Source organism: Scyliorhinus canicula, chromosome 1 (assembly GCF_902713615.1).
Source record: "Scyliorhinus canicula chromosome 1, sScyCan1.1, whole genome shotgun sequence".
NCBI classification, from domain to species: domain Eukaryota; kingdom Metazoa; phylum Chordata; class Chondrichthyes; order Carcharhiniformes; family Scyliorhinidae; genus Scyliorhinus; species Scyliorhinus canicula.
The window spans coordinates 281,491,748-281,505,911 of record NC_052146.1 but is presented as its reverse complement, the minus strand read 5'-3'; the positions used below and the strand labels follow the sequence as shown (position 1 = coordinate 281,505,911).

At 48.7% G+C, this 14,164-nt stretch overlaps 1 protein-coding gene across 2 annotated transcripts in view; it reads right to left on the bottom strand.

Annotated features, from left to right (window-relative positions):
- The window catches only part of grem2b (gremlin 2, DAN family BMP antagonist b), a 56,803-nt gene extending 43,164 nt beyond the window's left edge, over positions 1-13,639 (bottom strand). Inside the window, exon 1 of one of the 2 annotated variants that reach the window (XM_038814188.1) lies at positions 13,341-13,639. The gene's annotated coding sequence lies outside the window, so the exon portion shown is untranslated. Of the gene's footprint in view, positions 1-10,505; positions 10,599-13,340 lie in introns of those variants that run through there. The other variant, XM_038814195.1, reaches the window with a different exon arrangement.
- Between the last annotated feature and the right edge of the window lie 525 nt (positions 13,640-14,164).

Genomic DNA, 14,164 nt, shown 5'->3' with positions numbered 1-14,164 from the left:
TTAAAAAATAACATTTCAGCGAACCAGAATGCCATTATTCATGTGCGGGATGGCTGCTGGGGAGGTGTGTAAAATAAACCCAGGTTTGCACTCGAGAAGCACATAGCTGTCCTCCATATCCCATCCCCAAATGCAGGGTGCAGGTACGCGGCTTCGACTGGCGTTCCCACCTCTAAACACACAGATGTTTTCGAATCATCGGCAACTCTGGACAAGGGAAGTAACCCTCTCTCTATCTCAAGAGTCAGTGTCTAAACAGGCAAAGGCTGCACCAGCAATTATAGACACAGAACCAATACATTCCCGTTATTTGTACAACGCAATTCCAACAGTAGCTATTGATTCAGCGCAAGTCACTGCAGTCAAACAAGTCTGACTAGATTTTTTTTTTAAAAGTAACAATTACTAAATGTCACTTTGCACCCTGATGATTGACCCCTCTTGATTTTGTTATATATTTTTCGCTCGTGTTAAAGATTTATCTTAAATTGATGTTCAGCCGCCTTATTTGTTTTAATCCAACCGGGAGTGATTTCCCTTCGAGAGTGGAATTTACTGTATCCCCCTTAGCCAATGCAATGGCCATCACTCTGATGGAGGGTGAAATGGTATCTCCACCTCACTGGTGAAGCAGCTCCCTGGCGCCCTCTGCTGACACATCCAGTCACCTTCCCCACGCTGCTTGTTGCACTGAGTCAGTTGTCAGGTGTGGGACGACCAGATAGGTTGTATTGGAAACATGGGACTGGGGACAGGTACAAAGTTTAAATCAATGTTCACATTCATTTATATATTTCCTGAATCGTAAATTTTAACAGTGCTCAATCCACTTTCCGCCCCTTTGAATACTATCAGTGGACCAGCCCACACCCAAATTCAACAGGACAAAATCCAAAAATATATGCGATAGATTTTCAACTTGCCACCGGGAGTAATACTGGTTGATGGACAATCAATGACTACTAAGCGAGGTTGTAGTACAACTGAAGGCTTTAATAAGCTAGACGTTTCCCTCAGCCGCTCAGGTACAGAAAGGAAGCTGCTGGGGTGGCACGGGCTCTTATACCCCGCCTTGCAGGGCGGAGCTACCATACAGTCTCGACCAATAGACAACATGCATTATCCACCAATGGTGTTCCAGCATCGCTCGGTACCGTAATACCTCTAACCAGACGACCACATTGTCCCCCTGTTAAAAAAGAGTCCAGCGGGGGTGGTGGCTTGGTATTACAACTTTGCAACATGGTAAGATTTATGGTTATGGAGGTACCGTAATACCTCCATACAGCGTTTTGACTTATAATCATAACTATTTGCAAAATTTTTCTTTACACTTTTACAATTTCACAATTAACTATACACATGTTACAGTGAAGCAATCAGTCGATCGGGGGCCCTTGTTGTCCTCTGTGATCGCCAAAGCTTCGGTGTGATGCCGGTGGAGGTTCGGGGGTCTGTGACTCCGGGAGCGTGGTTTCGATCTCTGTGGATTCTTCAACACCCCTAGACGGCACTTGTGGGGGAGCTGATTGACCTGGGAAGGGAGCCTCTGTGGGGTGCATCGGTGAGTGGGGGGGGGGGGGGGGGGGTGCCTGGACGGGGCCGGCGGAAGAACTGATCCTCCTGGGAAGGGGGCAGCTGTAAGGTGCCCCGGTGGGATGGTGGGTGGGACTGGTGGCGGGGGTGTGCGCGGGGATCCGGCGGGCGCCAGGTCCCGTTGGGAGACCGTGTCTTGTTGGCCATCGGGGTATGCCACGTAGGCGTACTGGGGGTTAGCGTGGAGAAGATGGACCCTCTCGATCAACGGGTCCGACTTGTGCGCCCGCACGTGTTTTCGGACCAGGATGGGTCCGGGGGCTGCCAGCCAGGTCGGGAGCGAGGTCCCAGTGGAGGACGTCCTGGGGAAAACCAGGAGATGTTCGTGAGGTGTTTGGTTGGTCGTGGTGCAGAGCAGGAACCGGATGGAGTAGAGGGCATCCGGGAGGACTTCCTGCCAGCGGGAGACTGGGAGATTTGTAGACCATAGGGCCAGTAGGACGGTCTTCCAAACTGTTCCGTTCTCCCTCTCTACCTGTCCATTACCCCGGGGGTTGTAACTGGTCGTCCGGCTCGAGGCAATGCCCTTGCTGAGCAGGAATTGATGCAGTTCGTCGCTCAAAAAGGAGAACCCCCTATCACTATGTATGTAAGCGGGGAACCCGAACAGTGTAAAGATGCTATGGAGGGCTTTGATGACAGTGGTTGCGGTCATGTCGGGGCAGGGGATGGCAAATGGGAATCGGGAGTACTCGTCAATCACGTTCAGGAAGTACGTGTTGCGGTCGGTGGAGGGGAGGGGACCGTTGAAGTCCACGCTGAGGTGTTCAAAGGGAAGGGAAGCCTTTATCAGGTGCGCTTTCTCTGGCCTGTAGAAGTGCAGCTTGCACTCCGCGCAGATTTGGCAATTCCTGGTGGCTGTCCTGACCTCCTCGATGGAGTAGGGCAGGTTGCGAGTCTTGACGAAATGGAAGAAGCGAGTGACCCCCGGGTGGCAGAGGTCCTCGTGGAAGGTTCGGAGGCGGTCCACTTGTGCGTTGGCACATGTGCCGCGGGACAGGGCATCAGGAGGCTTGTTTAGCTTCCCAGGACGATACAAGATCTCGTAGTTAAAGGTGGAGAGTTCGATCCTCCACCGCAAGATCTTATCGTTCTTTATCTTGCCCCGCTGTGCATTATCGAACATAAAGGCGACCGACCGTTGGTCAGTGAGGAGAGTGAATCTCCTGCCGGCCAAATAATGCCTCCAATGTCGCACAGCTTCTACTATGGCTTGGGCCTCCTTTTCTACTGAGGAGTGCCGGGTTTCGGAAGCATGGAGGGTGCGCGAGAAGAAGGCCATGGGTCTGCCCGCTTGGTTGAGGGTGGCCACCAGAGCTACGTAGGACGCGTCGCTCTCGACCTGGAAGGGGAGGGACTCGTTGATGGCGTGCATCGTGGCCTTTGCAATATCTGCTTTGATGCGGCTAAAGGCCTGGCGGGCCTCCATCGACAGGGGAAAAACTGTGGATTGGATCAGAGGACGGACCTTGTCTGCATAGTTGGGGACCCACTGGGTGTAGTAAGAAAAAAAAACTTAGGCAGCGCTTCAGGGCCTTGGAGCAGTGAGGGAGGGGAAACTCCATAAGGGGGCGCATGCGTTCAGGGTTGGAGCCTGTCACTCCATTTTGCACTACGTAGCTGAGGATGGCTAGGCGGTCGGTGCTAAACACGCATTTATCCTTGTTATACGTAAGGTTAAGGATTTTTGCGGTCTGGAGGAATTTTCGGAGGTTGGTGTCGTGGTCCTGCTGGTCGTGGCCGCAGATGGTGAAATTATCGAGATACGGGAATGTTGCCCGTAAGCCGTATCGGTCAACTATTCGGTCCAACTCTCGCTGGAAGACCGAGACCCCATTAGTGACACCGAAAGGAACCCTTAAAAAGTGGTAAATCCGCCCATCTGCCTCGAATGCAGAGTACTTGCGGTCACTCGTGCGGATGGGGAGCTGGTGGTAGGCGGACTTAAGGTCCACCGTGGAGAAGACCTTGTGCTGTGCGATCCTGTTTACCAGGTCCGATATGCGGGGGAGAGGGTACACGTCCAGCTGCGTAAACCTGTTGATGGTCTGTCTGTAGTCTATGACCATCCTATTCTTCTCCCCGGTCTTTACCACCACTACTTAAGCTCTCCAGGGACTGTTGCTAGTTTCAATGACTCCTTCCCCCAGTAGCCGTTGGACCTCTGACCTAATAAAGGTCCGGTCCTGGACACTGTACCGTCTGCTCCTGGTGGCGACGGGTTTGCAATCCGGGGTGAGGTTCGCAAACAGGGAAGGTGGATCAACCTTGAGGGTCGCGAGGCTGCAGACAGTGAGAGGGGGTATAGGGCCGCCGAATTTGAAAGTTAGACTTTGGAGGTTGCACTGGAAGTCTAACCTTAGTAGTGTGGCTGCGCAGAGGTGGGGAAGGATGTAGAGCCGGTAATTTTTGAACTCCCTTCCCTGGACCGTGAGGTTTGCTACACAGAACCCCTTTATCTCTACTGAGTGGGAACCAGAGGCCAGGGAGATTTTTTGATTAACAGGGTGGACGGGGAGAGAACAGCGCCTTACCGTGTCGGGGTGTATGAAGCTCTCCGTGCTCCCGGAGTTGATTAAGCAGGACGTCTCGTGTCCATTGATTAGCACCGTTATAGTAGCAGTTGAGAGTGTTCGAGGCCGAGACTGGTCCAGGGTCACAGAGGCTAAACGTGGCAGCAGCTGGGTGTTCTCGTTGGGCAGTGTGTGGTCATCTGCACTGGGGTCCTGGGAATCCATCCAAGATGGCGAAGCCCACTGTTCGCACGTGGCTGTGGGTGCACAAAATGGCGGCGCCGATCCATCGCACGCGGCATCCGCGGAACAAGATGGTGGCGCCCGGAGGCCACATGTGGCCCTGGAGGAGGAAGATGGCGGTGCTTGCTGGCCGCAAGGGGCCCGTGGAGAGGGTTGCAGCGGCGGTTCACATTCGCTTCCAGAGACCGCAGCGACCGCCTGGGCATGGCATACTGCCACGAAATGGCCCTTTTTGCCGCACCCTTTACAGGTGGATGAACGGGCTGGGCAGCGCTATCGGGAGTGTTTGGCTTGCCCGCAAAAATAGCAGAGGGGCCCCCCGGGGTTTCTGGGCCCTCTTGCAGCGCAAGCTTGTGGGGGAATGTGGGGCATCGCCTCCGAGTCGGCTGCAGAGGGGTTCCACGCTGTCCAGGGGGCTGCCGCGCGGTCGGGGACGTAGGCGCGGGCGTTTCGGGAGGCCACATCCAGGGAGCCGGCAAGGGCCCGAGCCTCCTTGAGGCCTAGAGTTTCTGTCTCCAGCAAACGCTTGCGGATTTGAGAAGACAGCATACCTGCAACGAAAGCGTCCCGAATCAACAGTTCCGTGTGGTCATTTGCTGAAACTTGCGAGCAGCTGCAGTTTCTTCCCAACACTAGGAGCGCAAGGTAGAATTCTTCCAGTGACTCACCAGGAATTTGTCGCCTCGTTGCTAGTAGATGCCGGGCGTAGACCTGATTCACAGGGCGAATGTAATGTCCTTTCAGCAACTCCATTGCAGCATCGAAGTTGTCCGCATCCTCGATGAGGGTGTAGACTTCTGGGCTCACCCCCGAGTGCAGGATCTGAAGTTTCTGTTCTCTTGTGGGTGTGTTTTCTGCCGTTCCGAGGTAGCTGTTGAAGCACGCTAGCTAGTGCTTGAAAGTCGTCGCCACCGTGTTTACTGTGTGGGGGCTGAGTTGCAGCCACTCCGGCTTCATTCGGAGCTCCATTCTTTAAATCTAGCTTATTAAATTGATGCGCAATCAATGACTACTAAGCGAGGTTGTAGTACAACTGAAGGCTTTAATACGCTAGATGTTTCCCCCAGCTGCTCAGGTACAGAAAGGAAGCTGCTGGGGCGGCACGGGCTCTTATACCCCGCCTTGCAGGGCGGAGCTACCAGACAGTCTCGACCAATAGACAACATGCATTATCCATCAATGGTGTTCCAGCATTGCTAGGTACCATAATACCTCTAACCAGATTCCCACACTGGCATTGCCCAGAGAGTGGTGAGAATGTGGGATTGCGTCACACTATTCAATTGGGACCTGAGGCAAGTAGGATAGATATATTTACGACAAAGCTAGGTATGTAGACGGGAGGCCTTTTGCTGCAGTGGGTAGCATACATGCCTCTGAGCCAGAAAGCCAGAAGCTCCGGGTTTGAGTCCCGACCCCAGGACTTGATGGCCAAGGAAGGTGTATTTATAACATGGCCAAACAGGTTGAGTATCAACTTGCAAAATCCTTCCAACATGCACGCCGTAAGAGCGGGAAGGACCCCTCATTTGGTGAGGAGTGGCGCCCCTCCAAGCTATAGGCCTCTGGCAACAGGTTAGCGACCTGTTAAAGGAAAAGCCTCACTCTGGGAACAGATGAAAGTCTGCCTTGTGCACCAGTGGGTGCGAGAAGTGAAATCAGAATCAGCAAATGGATCAGTGCATGATGGGGAAAGGAATGGAAGAATATGTGGTTCAGGTGAGATGAAGTAGGGTTTGTTACACACACTGCGTCTTTAACCCATTGCGGTGTACAAATGACTGCGAGTCGTCTTTGTTTAATCAAATAGTGTTTATTCCCACTCACACAATGTTACAGTTAATCCATCACTCCATCAACACAAGTTATTCTACAGAGTACTAAAAGATCATACTGGACCTTAACTTAACTTTTGAGTGACTAGCAAGTACCCCGACAGACATTGGTCTTTATCTGTGTGCTGCCTCGTGTAGTCCTCGATACTTGGTCCTCGGTCTGGTCTGATGCTCTGGTCTTCCTTCTGTTGATAGTGTGATGGTCCTCCTTGTGGTGGCTAGTGAAGATCACCATTGTTCCATTGCTGTTGCACACTGCTGCAGAGATTCTAAGGTGGTGCAGCACCTTTTAATCTGCTTGGATTTCGTGCCCCCTTTGGGCAGTCTCTGGGTCATTGCCAATCAATTGATCAGGGTTTGATCATCCTGATCGATCAAGTCCAATCAGGGGCTACCACATCGATTTTGAGCTATACATTCACCGGCCATGTCTGTTGGTGTTAGGAGCATATAGGCTTTCCAAATAAGGAGTTCAGGTTGTGTCTGGTAAACAAACATGATTGACAGTGTGTTTCTATTGTCCCTGGGATGGCCTGGAGATGGCCTTTTTCCTGTGAATTGCAATGTCTTGGCTGCACCTTGCTCATCAATATTTATTTAAACTGCAGCCTGCTTGTTCTACTTGGCTAAATTTCCCAGCGTCCTTTGCAGGACGCCACCTTAGGTGGCTGTTGGGCCACAGGTTGAAGTTTGCATGATGATCAGCATCGACCTGGTAAGCCTATTTCGATGCAGTTCATTCTACATAATTAGCCATCCGATTTCGATTTCAGAGAAGTTCAGTTTCTGGCAGTTCAAGGATTCAGTGGCGGGGTTTGAGATTATGTTACAAACCACAAGCAACGTACTGATGTCCTGTGTGCTCCATGATATTTATATTATGTCATGAAACACAGACCACTGATTGTATTCTTTGCAACATTTGAAAATTACTGAAGAGAGTTGCTGGTTAAGCTCGTCTAGGTTTTGTGTTCACACACCATAATACAGAAAATACATTAATGGTACAGTGATAAACTATACCAATACCAGAAAAGATTTATTTTTGTATCTGCCATATTTCACAAAAAGAGGTTTTGACTGTGAACAAAATCTCCCTCGGCTTGTTTCTCTGATTCCCTTCTCTTCTTTTCCGTTGTTTGCATTTTAATTTAGTTTAATTTTACTTAATTCCTAAATAATAATAATTTTTATTGTCACAAGTAGGCCGACATTAACACTGCAATGGAGTTTTACTGTGAAAATCCCCTAGTCGCCAGGTTCCGGCGCCTGTTCGGGTGCACAGAGGGAGAATTTAGAATGTCCAATTCACCTAACAAGCATGGACTTGTGAGAGGAAGCCGGAGTACCCGGAGGAAACCCACGCAGACACGGGGAGAATGTGCAGACTCCGCACAAACAGTGACCTTAGCCGGGAATTGAACCCGGGTCCCTGGCTCTGTGAAGCAATAAACCGGATTCAAATTATTTCATACTTTTTTAATCTGTTCAAATGTGACTTTTCTTATTTTCTGCAGAGCCCTGCTTTGGAATCTGTTTTGGAGCTGGGGCCAGCAAAATCACTCTCTCATTGGTTGTAAACGCCAAAGGTTCGGTTTCCAACCATTAAGTGTTGGAATTTTAATGATTGACATGGCCACATCCAGGTACAATATATATTTTTACAAATCAAACCAGAATAAGTGACAATAAATCAAATCAAAAAGGCTGTTGCTGGACAAGTTCATTTGTTCATGGTGATGGGAGTCCAAAAGATACCCAAATACAATTACTGCTCTGTGGCATTTTAAGGGTTAAAATTACACTATTTTTACCCTGTGGGTATGACGTGTCATGAATGACTACAATTGGTGGACGTTTCGCGCAACTTGGATCGAGGGGAATTGTGATCAATGTAGGGATTTCATATATATTTTGTATTATATGTATCATTTGCAGTAATGGCTAAAAGTCTGCGTTAGAGTGCGTATATATCTACTGCAGTAAGGTTTTCCAAATTCCTGATTTAAAAGACAGGCAGATACTGTGGCCACAGAAGGGGCAATTAAGGCATTGTAAAACTGAGAAGGTAGAACATGTATGTATGTTCTATGTTAAAACTGAGATCATCGTTATTTCACACCATGCTTACGTGTAAAAGGACAAGCCAAATGGATTTGTTATAATTTCTGTGGAGTAGATCATCGAAATCATAGAAAATACAGTGCAGAAGGAGGCCATTCAACCCATCGAGTCTGCACCGTCCCTTGGAAAGAGCACCCCACTTAAACCCACGCCTCCACCCTATTCCCGCAACTCCACGTAACCTTTTTTAGACACTAAGGGCAATTTATCATGGCTAACCCACCTAACGTACACATCTTTGGACTGTGAGAGGAAACCGGAGCACCAGGAGGAAACCCACACACATACAGGGAGAACGTGCAAACTCCGCACAGACAGTGACCCAAGCTGGGAATCGAACCTGGGACCCTGGGGCTATGAAGCAACTGTGCTAACCACTGTGCTACCATGCTGCCCCCACTATGCTACCGTGCTGCTCCCACTATGCTACCGTGCTGCCAATAATTAGAGATATTTTGTGTTTAAACCTAAGTGATCAGGTCATGGAATTTGAGTGTGATTAGGATAATGTAATTAATGGGAGGAGCCAGAGGCTCAAGCAGTAAGGCTTTGAGTCAGTTTAGATTTGGCTGTGAACAGAATAGCAGTTTCTGGGAAAAGCTGTGGTTTAACATAGGCAAGAAACTACAGGGTATTTCCTGAAGGTTCTCTCTCTCCAAGACACCTCTATACAGAAAGTATTCTTGCGTTTGCTAACTGTATTTAAAAGTGATTTTGACTTGTGATGGATTTTGCTTGTTTGCAGAAATAGAAAGTAACAGTTAGGAGTTAAAGTATTTAACTTTATTGTTAACCATTGTTGAACTAGTAATTGTAAGCTATATTTTCTGTGCTGTTATAGTTAGTTTAAGACTGTGTTACTAATAAACTTTGTTTTAATACGTCATATCCCTTTTTGTGTGTGGAGTCACTCCAGGAGCCCCCAGCACCTTCAGCCAATTACATTCACTTCACTGGACATCAAGAAATGGCTATAGGCACTGGCTACAACAAAGGCTATGGGCCTCTGACAAAACCTCGGCAATAGTACTGAAAACTTGTGCTCTGATCTTGCAGCATTCCTAGCCAAGCTTTCCCTGTACAGCTACAGCACTGGCATCTACCCGACAATATGGAAAATTGCCTAGGTATGTCCTGTCCACAAAAAGCAGGACAAATTTTACCCACTCAATTACTCCCAACCATATTTTCAAACATCAGCAAAGTGATGTTGCCGGCAGTGCTATCAAGAGGCACTTACTCAATAATAACCTGCTGACCTGATGCTCGGTTTGGATTTCACCAGGGCTACTTGGCTGCTGACTTTATTACAGTATTGATCCAAACTTGGGCAAAAGAGCTGCACTCCAGAGGTGAGGTGAGTGGCTGCCCTTGACATCGAGGCAGCATTTGACCGAGCATGGCATCAAGGACCGCTGACAAAATTGAAGTCAGTGGGCATCATGGAAAGTTCTCCACTGGTTAGAATCATACTTCGCACAAAGGACAATGCTTGTGGTTGTTGGAGGGCAATCATCTCAGTCCCGAGGCATTGCTGCAGGAATTCCTCAGGGAAATGTCCCAGGTCCAACATTTCCCACTGTTTCATCAATGACCTTCCTGACATAAGGTCAGAAGTAGTGATGTTCACAACGTTTGCATAATTTTAAGTGTCTTTAGCAACTCCTTGGAAATAGTCTGTGGCAATATGTGGCAAGACCTGGACAATATCCAGGCTTGAGCTGACAGGTGGCAAGTGACATTTGTGTCACGGTGACAAGCAATAACCGTTCCCAACTACCGCCCCTTTACATTCAAATGACATTATCATCAATGAATCCTGCACTGTCAACATCCTGGGGCTTATCGTTGACCAGAAACGGAACTGGACTAGCCATATTAATATGGGGGCTACATGAGCAGGTGAGAGACTGGGAATTCTGTTACAAGAAAATCACCTTCTGACTCCCCAAAGCCGGTCCACCATCTACAAGGCACAAATCAGGAGTCTGATGGAATATTCTCCACATGCCTGGATGAGTGAAGCTCTAATACGCTCAAGACGCTCAACATCATACAAGACAAAGCAGGCCGCTTGAGCGGCACCCTATCCACCAACTTAAACATTCACTTCTGCCACCTCCAAAGCACAGTGGCAGCAGTGTACCATCTACAAATTCCAGTGCAACAACTCACCAAGACTTCTTCCACACACCTTCAAAACCCGTGATCTCTTCCACCCAGAAGGACAAGGTCAGCAGACACATAGAAACATCACCACCTGCAAGTTCCCCTCCTGGCCACACGCTATCCTGGTTTGTGCTGTTGAATAGTGCAATCTTTCTCAGTATTGCAGGCGCCAAGAAACACCCAGCTAAACATCCCATTCAGCGGACTTTCACTCAAGTCCGTTGAGACATGCCCTCTTGTAACTAGTTTTATAAATGCGTTTGAAGATTGGCACGGTGGAGCAGTGGTTAGCACAGCTGCCTCACGGTGCCAAGGAACCGGATTTGATCCCAGCCCCAGGTCACTGTCCATGTGGAATTTGCACTTTCTCCCCGTTTCTGCATGGTTTTCACCCCCATAACCCAAAGATGTGCAAGGGAGGTGGATTGGCCATAATAAATTACTTCTTAACTGGAAAAATACAATAAAATAAAAATAAATGTGGTTGAAAGCAGCAAGTTTTGCCTGTCACATGGACTCCAGGAGACAATCAAGTCGCATTGATAATAGAACTGGCTTTCTCTTTTTATTTCTTCACTCACTCTGTAAGAGGACATTTGCCAACATTTTCTTTTAAAAGCTTTACAAAGCCATCAAAACAGTGACTAACCTTCAAATGTAAATCATGTCCATAGAATCCCTACAGTGCAGAAGGAGGCCATTTGCACCAACCCCCTGAATGAGCACCCTATCTAGGCCCACTCCCACGCATTATTCCCATAATTGATCATGGCCAGTCCACATAATATGCAGACCTTTGGACTGTGGGAGGAAACCGGAGCACCCACAGGAAACCCACGCAAACATCACCCAAGGCCGGAATTGAACCCGGATCCCTGGCGCTGTGAGGCAGCAGCGCTAACCACTGCAGCCTCACTGGCTATAAAGTCCTTTGCGATGTCCTGAGGTTGTGAAAGAGATGACAGAAATGCAAGTTTCTCTCCTATTGGATCACCGGTGAGTTTTCGCGATGATTAATGAAATTGTTGCCAGGGTATCCCTTTCTCTGACTCCCCTTGTTAGAGAGCAAACTAAATACAGGAACTATTGATACAATGGAAACGTTTTGATTGTGATTCTGTGGTCAGAAATTGCAATCTCATGCAAAAGCAATTTTAAAAATAGCCTTTTAATTTTAAAATAATCATTGGCCCATGCAAAGGTAATGTACAGTTGCTGTAGTTCCAGATGACCATAGGTTGCTTTCCCCTTTGGGGGGGGGGGGGGGGGGTGAGGAGCTGTCTGGTGGTTATTTAACCTGAGGATTACCACACCTCAGGCAAGGGGCAAGGGTGAGAAGGCGGGGCCTTCATGAATAAGCCACGTTATGGTTGATGTAATATAAGGAGCAATGGTGGGTAATTCCCTTAAATATTTTCAGCATTCAGCAGACTGGCCATTCTCTTTTTTTTTTAAATAATTTTTATTAAGGTTTTCACAAAATATAAACAACAAAACAATATTAACAGAATAACCATTGTAAAAACCCAAGAACAACACCCACCCCCCTACAAAAGCAACTACTAAATGGAAAACAAAAAAAAGCAAACAACAGAAAGGAAAGAGATAACACCCGCTACAAACCCATGTACACACTTCTCCCTCCCCCCAAATCCAAACTCAAACCCCTCCCCCCCCCCCCCCCCCTCCCCCACCGGTTGCTGCTGCTGCCGGCCTATTTCCGTACCGTTCCGCCAGGAAGTCCAGGAAAGGCTGCCACCGCCTAAAGAACCCCTGTCCTAATCCCCTCAGGGCAAGTTTCACCTTCCCCAATTTGATAAACCCCGCCATATCATTGATCCAGGCCTCCACGCTTGGAGGCCTCGCATCCTTCCAATGATGCAAGATCCTCCGCCGGGCTACTAGGGACGCAAAGGCCAGGACACCGGCCTCTTTCGCCTCCTGCACTCCCTGCTCCACTGCAACCCCAAAAATTGCGAGTCCCCAGCCTGGCTTGACCCTGGATCCCACCGCCCTCGACACCATCCTTGCTACCCCCTTCCAAAACTCCCCCAGCGCTGGGCATGCCCAAAACATATGGGCGTGGTTCGCTGGGCTCCCCGAGCACCTAGCACACCTGTCTTCGCCCCCGAAAAATCTACTCATCCTCGTCCCAGTCATGTGGGCCCTATGGAGCACCTTGAACTATATGAGGCTAAGCCTCGCACAGGAAGAGGAGGAATTCACCCTTTCCAGGGCATCCGCCCACGTCCCCTCCTCAATCTCCTCACCCAGCTCCTCTCCTCAATCTCCTCACCCAGCTCCTCTCTGGCCATTCTCTACCTACAGTAGCAGATGGTGTTGATCAGACAGAAGGAGTACTTCTCTTTGCTTTAAGTGACTTTGAACCTAAGATAAAAACAGATTGCCAGCCACAGTTTTATGACACCCTACTGTATAATGAACCTTTTTAATATGAGTCACGTAGGCCGCCTTGCTAAGATTCCTACATGCTGAATGCTTTTAAATCACTGCTAGATTGCCTATTCATTTTACTGGCTCTTCTGTAAGTGATTGGCAGGCAAATTAATCTTTGATTGGTCAATATGCCTGAAGTGGGTTTCTACCTATTTAAGGTAAGATAGCGTACTCCAATATAACAAGACTTTGTAGAATGTTTTCAATGATTTTCAGAAAATCTGAAGCCTTGAGAAGCTCAAAGAGGGCTTAGGAATGTAAAGTGAGAAGGCAAGAGAAAAATTAGATCCACACTGAAGTAGATCCTCCAAACGATATTCCAATAGCGAAAGCAATCTGTCTCTGCAAAGTCCAATTTGTGTGAGGAAGGGAAGAAGATGTTTGAAGAAAGAAGATGACTTACCAATAATGGAGTCCAGAGAAGATCTTAGAGCATCGCAGAGGAAAGCAACACTGTCAACACCACAATATATTTCAGAAGAGGGTTTGGGACAGGCTGGATGATCATAAGACCATAAAACAGAGAAGTAGAAGTAGGCCATTCTGCCAACATGTTTGCTCTGCTAGAAGTTCTTTTCCTCGTTCTGTCCATAGGCTGTATGATTTGATATTCATGTCACCAAGCAATAATCTTAATATTATAAGTTTATCAATGATTGGATCAATGACCGGTGTCAAAACCGGCGCGAGCGACGCTGGCATCAACGGGCCTCCAGGCCCAGTCATTCTCCCCTTCCTCGGGGGCTAGTACGGCGCAGGAGTGCTGTGTACTGCTCCGGCGCCGAAAGCCGGCCCAACACAGCAGGCGCGGGTCCGCGCATTCGCGCCACGGCTGGCGCGGGTCCGCGCATGCGCGCCACGGACGACTCCCCGTCGGCACATGCGCGTGGGTTGCCGTCTCCACGCCGGCCCCCAGGCAACATGGCGGGGCCCTACAGGGGCCTGGCGCGGAGGAACGAGCCCATTCTGTTTCTGTTAAATATTAACTATTCCTGACTACCGGTGGCGGCCGTGGAATAAGTGGTCGCACATTTGGTGGGTCTTGCTCAAGGTGGAATTGTTTGGTCCTTTTCACTCAATATAGAGGGTGTTTGATGGTGCAATGTGCATGAACAGTGAGAATTAGAAATAATCCTTCGGTAGGGCCTGTTCATAGCTTATCGAATGAGGAGTGTAACGACCAAGGGGCAACAGTCTGGCCTGGAGGACTTTGGAAGTGCAACATAG